Source organism: Meriones unguiculatus, chromosome 1 (genome assembly GCF_030254825.1).
Source record: "Meriones unguiculatus strain TT.TT164.6M chromosome 1, Bangor_MerUng_6.1, whole genome shotgun sequence".
NCBI classification, from domain to species: Eukaryota; Metazoa; Chordata; class Mammalia; order Rodentia; family Muridae; genus Meriones; species Meriones unguiculatus.
In genome coordinates, this window is record NC_083349.1 from 131,470,285 (window position 1) to 131,484,708 (window position 14,424).

General features: G+C 43.7%; 1 pseudogene; it reads right to left on the reverse strand.

Annotated features, from left to right (window-relative positions):
• Positions 1-6,753: 6,753 nt before the first annotated feature.
• On the reverse strand, positions 6,754-7,201 carry LOC132650067 (large ribosomal subunit protein uL23-like; annotated as a pseudogene).
• Positions 7,202-14,424: the final 7,223 nt, after the last annotated feature.

Here is a 14,424-nt window from a genome sequence, read left to right on the forward strand (position 1 = left end):
ATGGGGCAGCCAAAGCCACCACGGTGCACAACTGTTTGGTCACCAGTCTAGGTCTACTGATACCATCATAAGCAAACAAAAACATTAAAACAACAACAACACAAAAAGTACATACTGGTACAAAGAGAGAAAGAAGAAGAAACAACAACAACAAAAACCTAGGAACAGTAGCACGTCTCTCGAAGGGCCCTCCATCCTGTTCCATTCCACCCAACTACGCCAGAGCTTGGAAAGGCAGCTGTTGTACCGCCAGACCAGAGACCAGAGTAGCAACACACCTGTCGAGCTCTGCCAGACCAGAAGACAAAGCAGCAGCCAAGCTCTGCCATTCCAGAGAAGTAGTTAAAACCTGGATAGGTTTTCCTGTTTTATCTAAGATTTGGGTGCCCTTCAGTGAAAAGTGTATTAGAGCCCCTAATTTAGTTAACAAGTCCCTTCCCAGCAGTGGGTATAGACATTGCTATCACTGCCTTATTTCACGGGACCTCCAGATCCAGAGGAGTATATTGTCAAAAGGCAGCCATGATTCTTTCTAGGAAAGCAGCTGGACTTTCATCCATACCTTGCTTAACAATCCCTATCTTAGCCAAATTGGTCAGCTTATGTGAAGCCACCTTGAGACCCTCCAATAGAGTCTGGCGGTAGACCTGGAGCCTCTCCTTACCTTCTGCTCTGTTGTAGTCCCAGTCAAGATACGAGAGAGGAAAGGTGGTATCGATAGTACCCATGTTAGTGGTGGGCTGGCCATTGTCACTGGAACCAATTACTGAGCCTCAGTTTGGATACACTCCCTTTCTTCTATGGTGAAAAGTATCTAGAGAAGCTGCTGACAATCATCCCAAGTGGAGTGATGAGTGAATAGGACAGAATCTAAAAGATCAATTAAACCCCTAGGATTATCAGAAAACTCTGCCTTCTAAAATTTCCAGTTATAAAAATCACTAGTAGAAAAGGGCCAATAATGGTAGGGATGGTCCCCTCGATCATTAAGGGGGCCCACAGCACAGAGCGGCAGGACAGTGGAATCCACAGGCCCCGTCGATGGAGCCTGGTGGTGGCCTCTCCCACTGCACAAGGAGAGTCCATCTGAGGGCTCCTTAGGTCTGGAGACAGTTCCACTCCTTAATGCCTCATTCTCAGATTAGGTCTGACCCGTTCTAGGCCAGGGTTGTTGATTGTCATCTGCCAGGGCCTCTGGAGCCTGAGGCGGTAGGTTAGGGACTGGGAAAGGGTGATAGCAAGGGGTAAAGAAAAGATCTTCCTCTTTCCCCCTCTGGAGAATTGGGTACAGTGGTGTCAAAGGTTTTGTCCCTTCTAAACAGGACGTCCTCCTCCTGAAGTGCAAAAACCATTTCCTGAGGCTGTTTCTGAGGATATAAAAATGGCTCAACCCAGGATCAGAGGTGTTCTATCAAATTTTCCCACACCACGATGTATGTGACCTGGTCTGGCTGTCCTGTTTGAGGGTGAAAATCAGTCTGTTTAACTTTACAGCAGTGTTGAGATCAAACGTTCCCTCAGCTAGCCATCCCACATTAAATGTGGGCCATTCAGAGCTGCAAAAGGTTACAAGTTTTCCTTTTTTTACTTCTATGCTCAAGTTATGAACCCATTCCCTGACTTCTTTAAAATGGTCTGTCTTACAAGAAAGAGGTGTAGTCATAATCTGTCCCATTTCATCAGTCTCTGTCTCATGACAAATAAACAACCAGGCACAAAAGGCCAGTACTTGTCCTCTGGATGCTCAGATGCAGAACTGAAAGTAAGATGCCAGCCTCTTATCAGATAGCAGGTGGGGCTCACACCATCTTCCCATGGACTGCAGGGGAATTCCTCCCCTCAAATACAGATACAGATTAGGGTCTGGAATGTCTTAAGTCAACACCAATCACACCAGAGAAAGGGCTCTTCATGCCAGAAACAAGAAAAACATTCAGACAGACACTTCTCAGCCAGGAAATGGGCTCTATGATTCGGAGGTCCTCGTGAGGGTTTTTAGGAACCCAGATGAGCCCCCAAGATGTTGTACCAAGTTCCCAAGACCCCAAAAGATCACCGACCACAACAGGAGTCAGAAATCATCTGCAAAAGCAAAGAGCCTTTATTTTGGGCTGAAGCTTGAACTCCCAGCATGAACTAGCACAGCAGTCAGTTGCCAGGAGCCCCTAGCCTAGAAAGAAGCTGATTTTTATAGGGTTTTAGCAAGGGGAAGGGGCTTCCAGACTTGACGGTTACATGATTGGGTAAGATTTAGCAAGAGCAGCTTGGTACATAGTGATTGGCTAAAGGAAAGTTGGAGTACCTATTTTGGCAACCATAAGGAAAACCATAATTGTTTTAACAACCACAGGAAACATAATTGTTTTAGCAATGAGAAGGACAACAGTCATTTTGACCTGTTTCCTGATTGACTGGTGTTACGGTGGGCAGACTGTGTCTTCTGAAACATTATAGTTTCCTGCAAGTACAAAGTACAAGTTTCAGGTTCTGGGAGTGAAAGCTAGGTCAATTACAAGATGGAGGCTAGTACCTGTATCTGTCTCCCATCCAGACTCTGGAAAACTGTCTCAGGTTCCTTGATTTGTGATCAATCCTGTTTGAAAGTCCCCAAGGTTTCTTCATGAGATGGTGCTTGGTCATAGCACCCTAAGACATGAAGGAAGGGAGAATGAGTAATCTGAAGGATTTCCTTTCTAGTGAGGGAGTGCCACAGATGAATGAAAGACCAAACTCTGGCACAAGTTTCCAGGCTCCCAAGAACTGTGGATTTCTCCTTCAGCTGAAACCACAAGTCCTTTGTCACCAGGACAGCCTGCCTTACCACATGGTTGAAACTGTTGGTTGGGGTTTCAGATTATTCCCTTCAGTCACCACTCTGTTTTTCTGCTTCTTAGGTGCCTTGTTACCTTTCTCAATCTCTTTCCTCCTTACCCCTGAGAATGCAGACTCCCCCCATTATTTCGACTCTTCTCATTACAGTCACACAGAGGACATTTTTTGTTTTGTTTTTCAGTACAGGGTTTCTCTGTGTAGTCTTGACTGTCCTGGACTTATTTTGTAGACTAGGCTGGACTTGAACTCACACCAATTCTCCTGCTTCTGGCTCCCTGAGTTTGGGATCACAGGTGTGTACCACCACCATCCAGAGGACACTTTAATCTGCCATCTACCTGGGAAGCCTGAAACATTCAGTTCCGTCTAGCTTTTTTCTCTTAGATTGTGCTGTGATGACCTTGAGTACTAAGGAGTTTCAAAGTAGTGGAAAATGTAAGACTAGGGGCTATTTTTCCTTTTTAATTGTTTTGGAAGAACCCCTTTTTTTTATTTTGGCCTTCCTAAACTTTAATTGGTTTCATCAATGTGCTCTGTTAATGGGGGAGAAAGGGGAAGGAAGAAAAGGAAGAGGGAAGGAAGAGGGAAGGAAGTGGAAAGGTAAAGACTTCCCCTTTCTGCACCAGGCAATGCTGAGTTTCTGAAGCCAGACTGAGATTTTCCAAGGTATGTTTCTGGCTCATCTGTACTAAACATTGATGAACATGGTATTTTCTCCCTTTGATTTGTTTTAGGCCATGATATATAATTTGAGTTCATGTATGTTACTTGTGGGAAAATGCACACATGCATTTCCTTTTCTTCTGCCATGACAAAGTATCTGGATGAAAAGGTAACTCCATTTAAAGTAACTGTGTGCCCAGAGCAGAGCTCACCACCAATGATCATTCAAAATGCGCTGGGACTGATTAAATAGTTAATTGGATAAGACACAATGGACTCTTGCTTTTCTTCCTTGTTGCAGCTAACCTAACTATCCTAGCTAATACTTATATTACAGGTAGGCCCTAGTGAGGTGAGACATATTAATATCGAGGAGCATATAATGAAAAAGTCATTTTCTATTCAGTCAAAAAGTCCTTGTTCTTACATAACAAGAGAAAACCAAAGGTTACTTAAATGTTCAAAAACTCTTCCAATTTAAGAATTTAAATACAAAACACTCAAGTGCAAGAGAGCTCACGGCAAGAATAATAATTTGTGAAACAAATAAAAGAATTCTATCCCGCCTTCAGAAACATTAAAAATATTATAGTAATACATCAAGTTATATGAGAAAAAACCAGAAAATATGAGAACTTTAAAAAATTAAAGCATATAATGGCCAAAATTCCAAAATAATCTAATAAAAGTTTTGAAGGAGAACTCATTGGAAGAGTGAAACTACATAAAAAGAATAGCAATAGAAGTGAGCAGAAAAGATGAAAAGAAGTTGAAGATGAAAAGACTGCTATAGGTTGAATTATGTCCCCCCACATTCAAATATTGAATGGATCCCTGATCTCCAAGGTGACAGTATGTAGGCATTTCACCCATCAGGCAACTGAGGAAGAAACCACGAGGAGCCAAGAACATGATCCTTCAATGCTGTTCAACAGCCTTCCCCTTTCCATGTCTGTTTGGCAGCCATGAGCACCACAAGGAAGGCAGAGGCAACTGGAGCTCTCTTAATGTCACACACTCTACACAGGCCTTAGCCTTCACCAGAGAGCACTGTGGTAGATCTCAGCTCTGACTTCTAAAGCCTCGAAAGCTCTCTGGAACTCTCCCAGGGCCTACAGCTTCTCCTTCCTCTCTGGAGGAAGCTGTTACCACTTGGTAGCCGGGGAAGCCTGCTGACTATTCAAGACCTTGGCACCAGGTAGCCCAGAATCACTCGAGCACACTGTCAGTCACCAGTGGTATGTGCCAGCCAGTGGGTGGAATCCTGAATGCAGACAGAATCCCTGGGAGATGAGGAACATTAGCATCGGGCAGCATTGCCTCTTGGGTGACAAAAGAGTCCCATAGCTACTAGTTTGGAAGCCAAATTGCCTACCCTACCTCTCATTAACAGAAATGAACAACAGAAGTCCTTACAATATAAACCTAAATAGCTTGTCATTAACACTAGCAGCAACTTTTGCAGATTTTAGCAGTGCTATAACAAGGCTTTATAACTGCTCAGTCCTCAGGGAGAGGTGCACCTCCCCTCATCTGTCTTAGATACAGCGTCCATAGGATATAATAAAGATGATAAGGTTTACAAATAAATTAAATTTATAAATTCGTAAATGTATAAAATAATAAAGTAATTTTTGCACATGGGTGTTTTGCTTTCATGTATATCATGCAGCACATTCATGCCGTGCCCCTAGAGGTCAGAAAAGGGCGTTTGATCTCCTAGAACTCCGGTTACAGATGGTTGTTGTGAGTGTCACATCTCCGAAGGGAAAGGTACCCTGGCGTCAGGATCCAAGGAGAACCAGAAAGTCACACTGCACAACAAACATCACACGAGAGATTTATTGGGAAAGACACAGAAGGTGGCTGCCTCTGCTCTGGCAAAAAGCAGCAAAGAAATGAGCAGAAAACAGACTTTAAATAGAATTTCTTGTGGTGGAGGGGGACTTTCCTGGATGTCCTGTGATTGGTGGGGTTTTGTGGCCTGATTTCTGGACAAGCTCAGGGATTAGTGGGAGTCTGGGGCCCAGGTTTAGGCTTTTATCTATCTGTCTGTCTATCTATCTATTTCTGTACAATGGGTTTGGCTGCTTTTGTCTCAAGGGGTTGGAAACGACCTCTACTAACCTTCTAACCTTAGAGTAGTCTGGTGGGTGGTCCTGGCTACTCATGCCTTGGGAGGCTTACAGTTGTAAGTTGCCACGTGGATGCTGGGAACCAAACCATGGCCCTCTGCAAGAGCTGTGAGTGTTCTTAACTGCTGAGTAATCTCATCACTTCCAAGATGTAATAAAGATCAAACAAAATTGTAAAGCTGGAACTCTAATCTGAAAGAAAGTGTAGCCTTAAAAGAGTTCCAGACAATGGTGATCTGTCTCCCTGAGGAAATTCAAAGCCACAAGAGATTCTGAAAGTTTTCGAGAATTGTGTTTGGTTTTACAAGGCAGGTGATGATTCATAATAATAACACTACCAAATTCCACACAGTACTCAGCTCTCTACTGGTTTCTCAATCAACAACTGAATATACAAAAACAACCTTTCTACAGTGCACCAAAAGATAACTTAAACATCTCCCCCTTTTAGTCCAATAAGTGGCTTTTTCTCTAACATCAATAAACTACATACAATAAGAACAAGTATGAGAACTATTAGATAAGAATTACATTCACAGTGCCCAGTCTATTTGTACTTGGCAACCCTAAAGAAAGTATTCCATTATCTATTCTATCTTGGTGACTCTAAAGTTTGGTATCCAGATCATTATCTATCACTATTTAAGTGTTTATCTCTTCTAACTTTTATAACTTGAATTACCAACCTAAAAATATCTTAGATCCAAAAACATTTTCTTAAATCCTAAACAACTTCAGCTTATATGTGAGACTTTAGCCATCTAGTCTTCAACCCCATCAGAGATCTGAAAAAAATAAACATAACCTGAGCAAACAGATAGTGAAGAGCAAGAGAATCCAAAACTATAGAAATGACAGAGACTGGTGGCTGCCAGACTGGAACTTTACATTAAAATTTTAAAAGAATTGTGTAAGTACAATACCTTAAACAAGAGTTGAAACATTTATAAAATATGTTCTAGCAAATATAACCTTAAATCTCTATCAATATAAAAAAATCTAAACCAATGTAAAATATTTGAGATTTCTTGTTGCTTTCTTAGTCCAAAAGTGGATATAATAATATACCTTTACTTTTTAAGCTGGAAAAGTGTATGTTTAGAATTAGCCAGCTGGACTCAGTTTAGATGATCCCTGTCTTGCTGGCAACATCCAGAGCATCATAATCAGGAGCTAACGGAATATACCTCCCCCCTTCTCTCCATCGGGCCTTCCCAGGGTATTGACTTTGGCCACATCAATGTCACAGAGTTTCTTCACAGCCTGTTTGATCTGGTGCTTATTAGCCTTGACATCCACAATGAACCCAAGTGCATTGTTGCCCTTTATCTTCTTCAAGCTTGACTCAGTGGTCAGGGAGGAATCTGATGATGGTATAGCTGTCCAGCTTGTTTTGCCTGGGTATTCGGAGCGCCTCTGGAGCCACAGGGTCTCGGGCCACTGGAAGGTGGTGACCTGCAGATCTTCTTTTTGTGGCCATGGACAACTTTCAGCACTGCCTTCTTAGCTTTCAGGGCATTTGTTTTGGCTTTGGTAGGAGCAGGAGCTTTCTTCTTTGGTTTCTGCACCATCTTAGTGAAAAGGTCTTTTTTCTCTTTCAAGGAGCTACAATAATGTATTCTTCTTTTGTGCCTTTATCTCCATATCTACCGTTTTTGTGCTTATATCCCTATATCTCTCCTTTAGTCTTTTCAATGTTTTTATGACCTTTTCACCCCTTAACACTAGATAGGAGAGAAAGAAGAATAGAGGGGAGAAAGAGAAAGAGATCGCTGAATCTGACCTCTTCTACATTGTTTCCTCTCTGACCATGACCAATAACAACTTGCAACCAACTCCCCTATATGACAGCAAACATCCATAACCCACCAAAAGGCTGATAACCATCCACCTCGCCTCTCAGGAATCGGGGTATCATTCTCTTAAAATTACTGTCTGCTGTCTGAGGGTGAAGGCATCTTTGGGGCCCTAAGAAAACTGGGAAAGTGGCCAAGTCCTGAGAAGATGTGTTGATGTGTCTGTACGGTCTCTGTTGATAAGAAGGTGCAGGGCTTAACCAAAATCCTTACTGAAGCAGACTGTGTGGCTAAGACCATTTGAAGTTATCCTGGATGCAACTTTTAAGATATGGCAACTGAGACATTCTGTGAAGATGGAATACTTTCTTTATCTTTTATTGGTGTCTGGTTGTTTTGCTCTGAAAACACACAGACTTTTAAAGGTAACATACATTTCTTCATTAACGGAAGTATGGAATTGCAGTGTGCACAAATCAGCTAAAGATGATTTTTCTGCTCTGTATTCGAACAGGTAAAAGACATGAAATTTTGTAAGTCCATTTGGACTATATAACCAAACTGAAATACAAATCTCAATCCATGCCATAAGAAAGGGTGTCATGTAATGAGAAGTCATGAGGACCAGATAGACAAAAAGATCCACTGGATATGCACTGACATCCATGTCTCAGCTAGTCTCAGAGCTGTTCCCATGTAGAGGGATCAACATTCACGCTACCTGTTTTGTTCTTTTTCTGGGTCTCTTCCTTTATGTCTGCAGCCAAGGTTTTCAGAAGGTCCTACTTGGTCAAATCTAATCTTAATTAACTTTCAAGGAACCCCCAGCTTTTTGTTTCCTGTGAAATAAAGGCAAAACCTCTCCCCCATTGCAGCACAGTTCCTGGCACCATCCTGAAGTTATCATATCCTTACAACATATGGGTTGACTTAATTTAGCAGTCCTTTCTAAAACCCAGTGTTATTCAGCAGCTGTGCTTCCTGTTTCATTGACATTTAAAAAATTTAAAGTCAACAGAGCATTATTTAATAGATTAATTTCTAGGAGATCCCATATCCCCCTTCTGTTTTGTGATTGTTTCCCTTAAAGTGTGGTTAGATCTTTCCACAAGTACTTGACCTGTGGGATTGCAAAGTATAGCTGTAACATATTTCCATGCCATATGTCTAAAAAAAAATTATTGTGCTCTACTGGGAGCATATGCTGGAGCATCATTAGCTTCAGTCTGCAAAGGCATCTCCAGCGTAGCCATCACCTATAAGAAACGTGCAATCTCAGAATCAGCCTTTTCAGAACTCAAGGCAAAAGCACATTGAAATCCTGAGTAGCTATCCTTTGTATGAACAGACTTCACTTCTCCAAACTCTACAAAATAAAACACAAGCTATTTTTTTTCTGAGACAAGGTTTCCTCTTTGGCCGTCCTAGACTCACTTTGTAGCCCAGGCTGGCCTCAAACTCACAAATATCTGCTTGTCTCTGCCTCCCAGAGTGCTGGGATTGCAGCTCAGAATCTGTATTCTTAATATAGCCTATAGCATCGCTATGGGCTGTAATTCTGTAGTATCGGCACAAGGTGGCTCTGTAGCCTCCAGATCGGATTTCTCTGGAGAGTCTTTAAAAAGGATCCTCTAATTTTATTTTTTATTTTTTCTTGGTCAGCCCTCTTCGTATCTACGTCTGCTTTATTATGATCCTTCTTAAATTTACAATCATTACCAAACATATTATTATTTCTATGTTGATAATCGAAACAAAATTATACGGGATCCAAATGCCCTTTGCCACTGAGGGTTTTGTGGTTTTTTTTGTTTTGTTTTGTTTTGTTTTTTAATTTTTAACACAGAAAATAATTTCTTCCTAAATCTCTCTAACTCTCCCCTTCCTTTGGAAACTTCACCTATTATTTAAACTTAATATTCCTTTCTCTGACTGTCCACACCCAGTTTATGTCTTCCCTTCCGCACCTACGCCACTGACAGAACATTTTCCTCTTTCGCCGCTTTCAAATCTTATATTTATTTTGTACCCAAATTTCTATAAACTCTGGCTTTGGGAGCTTGCCAGTTTCAAGCACACTGTACCAGTTCAGAGGTCTTCGCAGTCTGGGCCCGGCTTCTGGGTGCCTGCAGCCTCCTCAAGCCAGCAGGTGGCGATGGCTGCGGTCTCTGGGGTCTATCCTCCCCACCTGCCAAGCCCCTGCAAGGCTGCAGGCTTCCTGACCAGCCCCAGCTCCGGGGAGGTGCCTGGCCCACAAGATGGCACCTGTTCCTGAGGTTGCTATGCGGTCCTGCGTGCTGCAGGGAGTCTGCGCTCCTCTAGGGCCTCGCAGCCTGTCCTGGATTCGCAGGGCTGCTGTGCTGGGCCAGCGGCCTGCTGCAGCTTGTACCAGATTCGAGTCACAATGAGCTGGCCGCCCACCACCTCGGGCCTCTGCTCACGCTGTACCTCCCGAATGGCTGGCTCAGTCGGTAAGGCATGGGACTCTTAATTTTAGGGTTGTAGGTTTATGCTCTATTTTGGGTGCCAAATGTAGGGGGACTTTCTTGGACCCAGCAAGCAGATGAATAAAGACATGGAGATATTATTTATAAACACTTGGGCACTTGGGATGCTCAGCTATTCTAACCTGACAAATCCTGGCCTACAACTTCCCAACATGTGACCTGTTACCTCTCTCTCACTCAGTCCCAGAACCTGGCCCTGGGACATACTGAGATGCTTAGACTCAGTTGGATCCTTCCTAGACTGACGTCTGGGCTAATTCAGCAATGCGCCCTGCATAGGATTCTAACTGCTCTGCATTGTGGGTTCTTTCTGGATGCCTGCTACAGGCTTTCCTCAACTCTGAGGCCTAACGACAGTTCCATCTCTTCTTTATTTTGTGGCTTTTACCACAAACTCTGGGCAGCTTCCTCATATAAATCCACAGGTCAGCACTCAGGCCCACACTCAAGGCAGCTTCTCTGCTGACGCACCGCTTTATCTTCACAATCTTCCTCCATAGTCCACTGGAACTCCTTGAAAAGTCAACAAGGTGACAGGGGTGAGGCAAGGGTGAGGAGGTCAGCAACAGTGGGAAGGTCTTGCAAGACACATGCAGAGCTTTGGGTGTCTCACTTGAACCTCTGCTGGGGACTCAGCAAATGAACTACCAAGCCTGTGGCTGTTGGCACAAACCTCTCACCTCTAAGGGGATAAGAGACAGCTTATTCTGGAACTAAATATGAGTGGACATGTCCAAGAACACAGATTTTTAGGTTACCCCAAACCCCAAGCTCCGAAGGGATAATTATTTGGATGAAGCATTTATGGTAATAGAACAGAAGTCATAAATCAAGGCACTTTTCAAACACAATGGTGAAAATATTAGGTAGGCGGGTTACAGCAAAACAGGGATCATTCGGCCATAGGCCTCAAATGCTACCTGACAGCATTCTTAGCCATTCAGCTGATTGGAGCCTGGGGGATGGGGGAGGAGTGGGGCATCTGCTTTTACAATCCAAAGGACTTACCTGGTAGTCACAAATATGTTAGGCCATATACAAAGATGGGTAATAAATGGCTAAAGGTGTCCCAACACAACTGGGCTATTGATTTGCCACAGTCCAGCCTCTCTGCATCATTAAAATTCTAATCAACCTTTCGGAATGCTCACTTGACTCTTCTCAGGAACTTTCCTTCACATGGGCCATTCTGGTTATAATAATAATGGAGGATGTGGTGGATCACAGAGACATTGCTAGGAACTGGGTAGAAACAACGTAAGTGGGAAATATGGTGGCCAATTATTTAGGACTTTCACAGTGGCCTGAACTGTCAAGCTTTGTTTCCCAGTGTGAAGATCCCCTGGAGACTTACTGAATGTGTCTTTGAAAAATGAAATTTGAGTTTGGAAAGTGTTTGTCTGGCCTTGGAGGGAGTTGAAGGTGCGAGATGAATCAGACAAAGTGGTGGGAAAAAAAAATCCAGGAATAAGAGAATGAGTGATGGATAGATAGAAAGAGTAGATACGGAGACATTTTGAGAACATTGACATCAGTGAGATGCTGAAGACAGAAAATAAAGGAGCATTGACAGTGACCGTGAGGCTTTAAGTGTGGGTAGCAAGGGAATGGCGGTAACGCACATTCGTGGCAGTAGGCCCTCCAATGGGTGTTTGGCCAACAGTTGACAGTGTGGTCCAGCTTTAATCACAGACAGAAGTGAGGCTGTCCTTGTTTAGGTTTTAAAGGGCTGGTAAGGAAGGCTATTTAATTTAATCTAACCTTCCCAGAACTGCATGCCCAGAAAGCGAGTTTTCAGCTTTTAGTGTTTTCCTTTCTGCTCATGGGGTCGGGTAAAAAGTCAACCTTCTGTTCTTTCCTTGTGTTTTTGTTTAACATACTCAGGGAACATTTGGTGCCTGCAGAACCTAAAGCATTTGCAAGAGCTGGGAAAGGATCACAAATTAGCTTCCAATAAAGACAAATGCCCACTCAGCACGGAGAGGCGCTCTTGAATCCTGTGGCTCCCTGGTTGTGCTTTTGTCCGTGTTTTCAGCTTGGCAGGCTGCCCAGGGGTCAAGAGGGACTTCCAGGAAGCTGTGCTCATTTTTGTTTTCAGTTCAGCAGCACATGAGCTAATTTTGAAGAAAGAAAAGAAAGGATCCAGAAGGTTATGGGGAGACCACTGAAAAGAAATGGCAATAGAGTTAATAGGGAATGGACAAGAAAACAAAGAATGATGTGAACTGGCTTGATTAAACACAAAAGCACTTGATTTCAGTTCCATGTGACCTTAACCGGTGTGACCTTTTACCATGTGACCTTTTACCTCTGTGGAGAACAGGCTTCTCTGCTCTCCTGCCCTGGTTTGACTTTTATGCTGTATTTGTAGCCTAAGAAGGCACTTCTTTACTTAGATCCACAATGGCTCTCAACCTGCATGACAGTTCTGGCCAAGGGGCAGCACTGCCTGGGAAGTCATGTCGAGACAGCTTAAGCCCCAGTTTGGGTGCAGCAGGCAAACCTGTTGAAAGCAGGTTGAAGTCTGCTATGGCTCTGGGATCGTCTATCCTTGCCTTGACTGCAAACCCATTATCTCTGTTGTATCTGATGGTCGCTGAGCAGAGCACCCTCTTGCTTCCAGCTCTTCCTAAACCCCTCCCCCATAACTCATATTTTGCTTGCTCCCATCTTTTCTTTGTTTTGAAAGATTTTTGGGGAGGGTTTCTTTTAGACAGGGTCAATACTTTGTACAAAGCCCCTCTATTGATTTCTTTTTCTAGATTTTGCTCTCGTCATCCATGGAGCTGATTCTTCATACAGACCCTAGGCTAACAGACCCCACTCTCTCTGATGTTCAGCTGTCATTCAGGTAGCCTTCAAGCACTGGCTGTGTGACATAGAACCGCCTAGTTCCTCTGCAATGTGTGAGTGGGGGCACTGTCTCTGTCGTGTGGGTATTACTATTTCTCCAACAAACCGCAAACCTCCAAAGAGAATTCACCTTAGTGCCATCGCCCTTGAACACTAAACCCAAAAGCTTGTAGCCTTAGGTGATTAATTCACTCTAAAACTGAGTATATTCTACAACAAATTTCACACAGACTTCTCAGCCACAAACGTCTTAACTCCTTAAGGAACCGTGATGTTTTACCCTCCTCCAGCTGGATGACATGATTCTGATTGGGTCTCAGAGCCAGGCTGGTTTCAGAGTTGGGGTCAGAGTTGAGGTCACATTAGGCTTCTGGAAAGGGGGAGGGAACTGAGCAGCTGGGATGTTCGGGCTTCAGAAAAACATTCCAAAATGCCCCCAAACGAGGAACCAGAAAATCCCATTGTTCTCTTAGATTCTGTGACCTCAGCTCTCTCCATGATGAAACTGATACCGGACAAGTCCAGTACGGAGAGTGAGATACATCAGGGAAGCTTTCAGCCACTCAACAAGGAGTCAGGTCCTACTCTAGCACAAAGGCGCAGTAAAACTGGATGGCATGGTTAGCGTGGTTCCATTTCCACAGAAGGAGGAATGAAGCCCAGAAAGTGACAGTCAGGAGAACAGTGAAGAGAGAAAGGTTATAACCCTGTGAGGACAGGCAGGGAGTTCCTGCTCAGCTGTTGTTTGAGGGTGGCAGCGCTGGTTCCACTTCCCCTTGCTGGGAAGAACTGAGCCTCTAACGGAGCCTGGGCCTGGGGAAGTAGACCACATGATACCGGCCCAGTGGCTTAGAGAACTGTGTTTCACGGAGCTAAAAAGACAAGCCAACAGCTGCATCTATCTCGTCTCACCTTAGGAGGTAAAGCAGCCTTTCCCTGTGCTCAGACACAGGCAAGGGGGGGGGGAGGTTGCCTTCAGTCTCAGCTGGTGGTAGAATGGGTAACTTTCTAAGTGCTGCGCCCTCCCTAAGCTTAATGTTTAACTCCAAACTCCCTCCTGATGCTACACCCTCTGATCACGTCCATTTCTGGTTATTTATGTCACCTCCAACACCAGCATGACCCAGGACTGTGACAGTCTGAGAAAGCTCATGCATTTGAACAGCTGATCTCCACCTGGTGACATGGTTCGGGAAGTTACGGAACTGTCAGGAAGTGGAAGGAAGCTCATCACTGGGGGTGGCTTTGGAGGGTTTATAGCCTGGACAACTTCCTGTTGTCTCTCTCTCTCCTGTCTGTGAATAAATGTGATCTTGCTGCTTCCTGCACCTGCTTCCATGCCTTCGCACCATTATAGACTCTAAACCCATGGAACCGTCATCCTAAATCAGCCCTGTTTTTCCCTAACTTGCCTTCTGTCAGGGCGTTTTACCACAGCAACAGAAGAGTAACTAATAAAAGGACCCAATTCCACTATCTGCTATTTCCAGTAGCCCCGAAAATACACTTTAGCTCGTCTTTATATTATTAATAATACCTGATACAAGGGAAATGCTATGTGAATAGTTTTATGGTTTTTTTCAAATGGAATAATACCAAGAAAATCTATTACATGTTCCATACATGCAATTTGCATCC